Raw genomic sequence first — 8,574 nt, 5'->3', positions numbered from 1 at the left:
TGGGGGGGTCGTGTAATATTGTATGGAGAGAGGGGAACTCGTGTAATATTGTATGGGGGGGGCGTGTAATATTGTATGGAGAGAGGGGAACTCGTGTAATATTGTATGGGGGGGTCGTGTAATATTGTATGGAGAGAGGGGAACTCGTGTAATATTGTATGGGGGGGTCGTGTAATATTGTATGGAGAGAGGGGAACTCGTGTAATATTGTATGGGGGGGTCGTGTAATGTGTGCAGGGGAGGGCGTGTAATATTGTATGGAGAGAGGGGAACTCGTGTAATATTGTATGGGGGGGTCGTGTAATATTGTATGGAGAGAGGGGAACTCGTGTAATATTGTATGGGGGGGTCGTGTAATATTGTATGGAGAGAGGGGAACTCGTGTAATATTGTATGGGGGGGTCGTGTAATATTGTATGGAGAGAGGGGAACTCGTGTAATATTGTATGGGGGGGTCGTGTAATATTGTATGGAGAGAGGGGAACTCGTGTAATATTGTATGGAGAGAGGGGAACTCGTGTAATATTGTATGGGGGGGTCGTGTAATGTGTGCAGGGGAGGGCGTGTAATATTGTATGCAGAAGTAGAGGGGCTGGGTATTGTATGCAGAAGTAGAGGGGCTGGGTATTGTATGCAGAAGTAGAGGGGCTGGGTATTGTATGCAGAAGTAGAGGGGCTGGGTATTGTATGCAGAAGTAGAGGGGCTGGGTATTGTATGCAGAAGTAGAGGGGCTGGGTATTGTATGCAGAAGTAGAGGGGCTGGGTATTGTATGCAGAAGTAGAGGGGCTGGGTATTGTATGCAGAAGGGGGGGCTGCCGTGTAATTTTGTATGTGGGGGGGGTGCTCTGTAATATTGTATGGGGGGGGGCTACGTAATGTGTGCAGGGGAGGTGGGTGTGTAATATTGTATGCAGAGGGGGGGTCATGTAATATTTATGGAGGGGAGGTGTCATTTGGTATGCAGGGGGGGGGTGCTGCTGTGTAATTTTGTATGCGGGCTGCTATCTGGGGAGGTCACATTGTATGTGACATGTTTTACTGAATACAACAGGTTTTCAGTATGTTCTCTGCACCCGATATTTATTCATATATATTTTCTACTGTACAAGTTGAAGTGAAAGCTGCCGTTTTTTACTGGTTTTAATAAAAACGTATTGTTGAACCAAAAAAATTCTTGTAGCTTGTAGCTGTCCATAGAGATAGGCGCAGACGTCTATAATGGTTAGTGTTGAGTGAATCAAGCTTCAGATGCTTCATCCAAAGTCGCTTCGTTCAAAACTTCCGAATAATACTGTACAGTGATTCGTCTCTGTACAGTATTAGAATGTATGGGCTCCGAGGAGCCAAAGTCAGTTATTCACAAAGTCGCACGAGACTTCATTGAATACCTTCGGTAGTTGATTTTTAAAGTGGTTTTCCACTTTGAAACTGAACTCTGCTTTGGTTGTGAGGTACTAGACGGGACCGAAGCAGAGTTCAGTTTAAAATTTTAAAGTGGTTTTCCACTTTAACCACTTCCCATCTGGGCCCTTTGCCCCCTTCCTGACTAGGCCAAATTTTGCAAAACTGACATATCTCACTTTATGTGGTAATAACTTTGGAACGCTTTTATTTATCCAAGTCATTCAGAGATTGTTTTCTCGTGACACATTGTACTTCATGATAGTCATAAATTTGAGTCAAAATATTTCACCTTTATTTATGAAAAAATCCCAAATTTACCCAAAAATTTGAAAAATTCGCAATTTTCTAAATTTCAATTTCTCTGCTTTCAAAACAGAAAGTGATACCTCATAAAATAGTTATTATTTAACATTTCCCATATGTCTACTTTATGTTGGCATCATTTTGGAAATGTCATTTTATTTTTTTAGGACGTTAGAAGGCTTAGAAGTTTAGAAGCAATTCTTCAAATTTGTAAGAAAATTGCCAAAACCCACTTTATAAGGACCAGTTCAGGTCTGAAGTCACTTTGTGGGGCCTATATAGTGGATACCCCCATAAATGACCCCATTGTAGAAACTACACCCCTCAAGGTATTCAAAACCGATTTTACAAACTTTGTTAACCCTTTAGGCGTTCCACAAGAATTAAAGGAAAATGGAGATCAAATTTTTAAATTTCACTTTTTTGGCAGATTTTCCATTTTAATCAATTTTTTTCTTTAACACATCGATGGTTAACAGCCAAACAAAACTCAATATTTATTACCCAGATTTTGCGGTTTACAGAAACACCCCACATGTGGTCGTAAACTGCTGTATGGGCACACGGCAGGGCGCAGAAGGAAAGGAACTCCACATGGTTTTTAGATGCCATGTCCCATTTGAAGCCCCCTGATGCACCCTTACAGTAGAAACTCCCAAGAAGTGACCCCATTTTGGAAACTAGGGGATAAGGTGCCAGTTTTATTAGTACTATTTTTGGGTACATATGATTTTTTGATCATTCATTATAACACTTTATGGGGCAAGGTGACCAAAAAATTGGTTGTTTTAGCACAGTTTCTATTTATTTATTTTTACAGCGTTCACCTGAGGGGTTCAGTCAAGTGACATTTTTATAGAGCAGATTGTTACGGACGTGGCGATACCTAATATGTATACTTTTTCTCATTTATTAAAGTTTTACACAATAATAGCATTTTTGAAACCAAAAAAATGATGTTTTAGTGTCTCCATGTTCTAAGAGCTATAGTTTTTTTATTTTTTGAGATATTTTCTTATGTAGGGGCTCATTTTTTGCGGGATGAGGTGACGGTTTTATTGGTACCATTTTGTGGGACATACGCGTTTTTGATCACTTGGTGTTGCACCTTTTGTGATGCAAGGTGACAAAAATTGCTTGTTTTGAGACAGTTTTTTTTATTTATTTTTTACGGTGTTCACCCGAGGGGTTAGGTCATGTGATATTTTTATAGAGCTGGTTTTTACGGACGCGGCAATACTAAATATGTCTATTTTATTTTTTCTATTTTTATTTTTATTTTTTATTCCTTACTTGGGATTTTTTTTTTTTTTTTACATGTGAACCTTTTTTTTATTTTATTTTTTTTAACACTTTATTTTATTTTTATTTTATTTTACACTTTTCGTCCCCCATAAGGTCATACAAGACCTCTGGGGGACATTTACTTCACTTTTTTTTTTCTCACTGTTGATTTCTCCTGTAACTGGGGCTGACATAGTAGCCCCAGTTACAGGACAAATGCACCCCTATAGAGGCTGTACAGCAGCAATCCTGCGCTGTACAGCCTCACAGCAGGGCTGATCGAGGTCTCTGAGAGACCTCACACAGCCCCTGCACTCTCCGATCCCGGCGGTCACATGACCGCCGGGCCGGAACAGGAAGCGCACAGCGCTTCCTGCTCTGCAGACACAGCGCTCGGTGAGCGCTGTGTCTGCAGCGATCGTGAAGGCAGGGACACCTGGGCACTGTCCCTGCCTTATCTCTGGGTTGCCCTGCTGTCACTGACAGCGGGCAACCCGATCAGCGTGCAGCTGCTATTTCTGACAGGACGTTTTAAAACGTGCTGTCAGAAATAGACGTCCACCCATAGGACGTTTATATCCTATGGGCGGACGTGAGGCGGTTAAAAATCAACTACCGAAGGTATTCAATGAAGTCTCGTGCGACTTTGTGAATAACTTACTTTGGCTCCTCGGAGCCCATACATTCTAACACTGTACAGTATTATTCCGAAGTTTTGAAAGAAGCGACTTTGGATGAAGCAGCCAAAGCTCACTTCCCTCGACACCAACAATGGCCTAACAGACACGCACATTTACTGCTACAAGGGGACTCCCCTGTACAATGCTTTAACCCCCTTCCTGACCGCCCAACGTAAATATACCTCGGTGGGTATTTAAATATGGTGGCCGCTCGCGAGCACCATAGCTGCTGGGTGGTGTTTTAAACAGCAGACACCTGGGGCTAATGTATGTGATTGACAATAATGTTGATTGAACACATTTAACCACTCAGGTCCATCGGTGAAATGTGACCATGCATCGGCTCCCCCTATTGACCCTTGGTGCTCCTGAATGATTCAAGGCTGCAACAGCTGTCTTCCTATGAAGACCCTACCTGTGCATTGGAGACTATTTGGGGAACTATAAAAAAGGGTACCAAAAATAAAAAATAATATAGACGGAAACGGACAGCACTTCCAGTAGAAAAAGTTGTGGTCTATTAGGCCACAGTGGCACAGTGAAGCGACGTTTCGGCTCAAAACACAGAGCCTTTCTCAAGCATCAAACATAAATGTAACACAAGGTATAAATAGATATACATGATTAGGGGGTGGAGCAATCAATCAATATAATCATTACAATAAAAAATGTGTAAAAAAATAAATAGTGAGTATTATGTGATATAACATGATACAATCTATGGCAACAATGGCACAATACATGATTATACATAAATTACAGAAAATTCATAATACAGTGCAACCAATACATAAATCCAATAAGTGGCACCAATATAAATCGGCTGCTAAACATTAGCATAATTACATTAGATTAAAAACAGGAGGGGGCAAAGGACAAGATCAGTAACATACCACATAGAACCAACGCACATCCACATGCAGTCAATGGCCAAACTTGGCGTCTATCCCTGAGGACTGCATGTGGATGTGCGTTGGTTCTATGTGGTATGTTACTGATCTTGTCCTTTGCCCCTCCTGTTTTTAATCTAATGTAATTATGCTAATGTATAGCAGCCGATTTATATTGGTGCCACTTATTGGATTTATGTATTGGTTGCACTGTATTATGAATTTTCTGTAATTTATGTATAATCATGTATTGTGCCATTGTTGCCATAGATTGTATCATGTTATATTACATTATACTCACTATTTATTTATTTTTTACACATTTTTTATTATAATGATTATTTTGATTGATTGCTCCAGCCCCTAATCATGTATATCTATTTATACCTTGTGTTACACTTATGTTTGATGCTTGAGAAAGGCTCTGTGTTTCGCTTCACTGTGCCACTGTGGCCTAATAAACCACAACTTTTTCTACTGGAAGTGCTGTCCGTTTCCGTCTATATTTTGTGGGTAAGCAGTGACACCCTTGGACATAGGACCAGTTATTTATGTGAATAAACAGCTTTCTTTTTTTCACCATACTGGAGTGCTGCTCTGTTTTTCATTGATATTATCCTGGGACGCTATTCCCATTCGAGCTTGCACCCAATTTTCAACATTTTAAGGTTGGTGCTGCCATTTATTACTATATATATATATATATATATATATATATATATATATATATACACTGCTCAAAAAAATAAAGGGCGTAGTGTCCAGAGCATGGAGGCGCTACCAGGAGACAGGCCAGTACATCAGGAGACGTGGAGGAGGCCGTAGGAGGGCAACAACCCAGCAGCAGGACCGCTACCTCCGCCTTTGTGCAAGGAGGAACAGGAGGAGCACTGCCAGAGCCCTGCAAAATGACCTCCAGCAGGCCACAAATGTGCATGTGTCTGCTCAAACGGTCAGAAACAGACTCCATGAGGGTGATATGAGGGCCCGACGTCCACAGGTGGGGGTTGTGCTTACAGCCCAACACCGTGCAGGACGTTTGGCATTTGCCAGAGAACACCAAGATTGGCAAATTCGCCACTGGCGCCCTGTGCTCTTCACAGATGAAAGCAGGTTCACACTGAGCACATGTGACAAAGTCTTGAGACGCCGTGAAGAACGTTCTGCTGCCTGCAACATCCTCCAGCATGACCGGTTTGGCATTGGGTCAGTAATGGTGTGGGGTGGCATTTCTTTGGAGGGCCGCACAGCCCTCCATGTGCTCGCCAGAGGTAGCCTGACTGCCATTAGGTACCAAGATGAGATCCTCAGACCCCTTGTGAGACCATATGCTAGTGCGGTTGGCCCTGGGTTCCTCCTAATGCAAGACAATGCTAGACCTCATGTGGCTGGAGTGTGTCAGCAGTTCCTGCAAGACGAAGGCATTGATGCTATGGACTGGCCCGCCCGTTCCCCAGACCTGAATCCAATTGAGCACATCTGGGACATCATGTCTCGCTCTATCCACCAACGTCACGTTGCACCACAGACTGTCCAGGAGTTGGCAGATGCTTTAGTCCAGGTCTGGGAGGAGATCCCTCGGGAGACCATCCGCCACCTCATCAGGAGCATGCACAGGCATTGTAGGGAGGTCATACAGGCACGGGCCACACACACTACTGAGCCTCATTTTGACTTGTTTTAAGGACATTACATCAAAGTTGGATCAGCCTGTAGTGTGTTTTTCCACTTTAATTTTGAGTGCGACTCCAAATCCAGACATCCATGGGTTGAAAAATTTAATTTCCATTTTTTTTTTTTTTTTGTGTGATTTTGTTATCAGCACATTCAACTATGTAAAGAACAAAGTATTTCAGAAGAATATTTAATTAATTCAGATCTAGGATGTGTTATTTTTGTGTTCCCTTTATTTTTTTGAGCAATGTATATTTCCCCAGTCGTCTCCATGACAGCACAAACTGAGATTGCCTTTCTCTGATAGGACAGGAAAAAGCACACAGAGAGGTTAAAAACCCCACCCCGCCCCTCATCGCCAGTGTTTTTTCCTGTCCTGTCAAGGAAGGAATGCCAGAGAGGTGCTGGGAGCTCTTCTGGGTTCCCTAGTCCTTTTTTCGATTTTTTACCTTTTTTTCTTCGCACCCTGCTACGTCGGGGTGTCATCTGTTAGGCCGGAGGTCGGTTCCGGGGTCCGGCTCTTCCCTCCTCCAGGTGCGGTCTATGCCCGGGTCACCCTCATTCAGTTCCCTCTGCGGCGGCCCAGGCGGGCTTGAAGCAGTGCGGTAGGGCGGCTGGAGCGACACTATGACGCGCTTCCCTCCAGTCGCCAGGTGATGACGTCGGGCGCTGGGAGGCGTGGCCAGCGTCTTGACGTCACTGGGGCCACGGCTGGCGCCAAATTAAAAAAGGGACGCCGATTCGGACCGCTCTGAGGCCTCTACGATTCACCCTACCTGCTGACAGCAACGCAAGTGGACGGGAGCTGAGAAGATGAGCGCCCCTACCACCACTGGCTCGGGTCCTGAGCCCCCTACCACTCTGGGCGGTGTGAGTAGCCTGCTGGCACCTTTTCATATTGCATATTTTCCCTGCAGTGGTTGACCCTTTCCTCCCTTGTGTGTTCCAGGGAGAAAAGGAGTCTACCTCCTCTGTTAAATCCAGTGTCACTACCAGAGCTTTGGGACGTTCTCACAGCTCTGTTTCTCCACCCCTGTGATGATGTCACTACTAGAGCTGGGAGGAGTTTTCTGTTTCCTTCCTCCCAGCTGTTTCTCCTCCGTTTGATTTCCCTGCCTTTATATTCCCCCTCCTCCTATTGTAGGTGTGGATTATATTTCTCATTTGGGTTGTAGCTCTTGCTTGAGTATGTTCCCTTGTATGCTATCCTTTCACTGGACCTGTGTTCTGCTGCAGCAAGTACTCCGGATATTGCCAGCCTGTCTTTGGATCCGTCTTCACTGCGGCTGCAGCCCTTCAGCTAAGTGTGCAGACATTGCTGTGTATCTGTGTGTTTTCTGACCACGGTTCCCTCCATATACTGAGCAGGGCACCGGTGGCCGTGCCCCTTCCACTATTGTAGGGGTTACAGTGGCCATCAGTCGAAGGTACGCGGGCATGCCTCCTTCCACCATTTGGATCCGGGCATGGGCTTAGCAGCATAGGGAGAGCTTTTGAGGGTCGGACAGGGGTCACCCTTTATCCTCCCTAGTTTGGGTCCGGTCAGTAGCTCTATTTTCGGTGCATGCTCTTGTTGCTCACACACAGCCGTGACATCCAGACCCAGGAAGTACGGCATCTGTTCTAAGCGCCTTCCTTCCTCAGGGTCCAAGTTACTGTGTAAGGACTGCACCTCTACCGTGGTGAAGGCGGAGTCCTCTAGTTTTATGGAGGAGATCCAGAGGCCTTGACTACTCTGGGAGTGACCTGGACTCGGCCGACTCTGTTTTGTCAGATGTGGGGACTTCTACTAGATCTCAGGAATTGGAGGAAAGTAGTGAGTACAGGAGATTCCTCTTTAACCCAGAGGATATCGAAGAATTGATCCGAACCATCAGGGCCACTATTAAGATGGAGGTCCCTAAGAGGTCCAAGTCAGTCCAGGAGGAGATTTTTGGGGGTTTAGGTGAGAGGCACAAATCGGTGTTCCCGGTCCCGGACAACATCCAGAAGATGATACGGGCAGAATGGGAGAAGCCGGAGAAGGGTTCCTTTATCCCACGGGGCCTCATAAGGAGATACGAAGCAGACTGTGCCGACTGGGAGGCCATTCCCAGGGTGGACGCTCCCGTTGCTAAGGTAGCGTAACGAACGGTCCTTCCGTCTGAGGACGCAGCACAGCTCAAGGACCCTCTAGATTGGAAAGCCGAGAGTCTGCTCAAGAGAACCTGGGAAGCTACAGCAGCTCTCCTAAAACCGGGGGTAGCAGTGACGTGTGTGGCTCGTACACTCGCAGTGTGGCTTGAACAACTAGAGCACCATATAGCGAATAAGGCCCCTCGGGAGGAGATCCTGGAC

This window comes from Bufo bufo, chromosome 3 (genome assembly GCF_905171765.1).
Source record: "Bufo bufo chromosome 3, aBufBuf1.1, whole genome shotgun sequence".
Lineage (NCBI taxonomy): Eukaryota > Metazoa > Chordata > Amphibia > Anura > Bufonidae > Bufo > Bufo bufo.
This window is presented reverse-complemented; position numbering follows the sequence as displayed.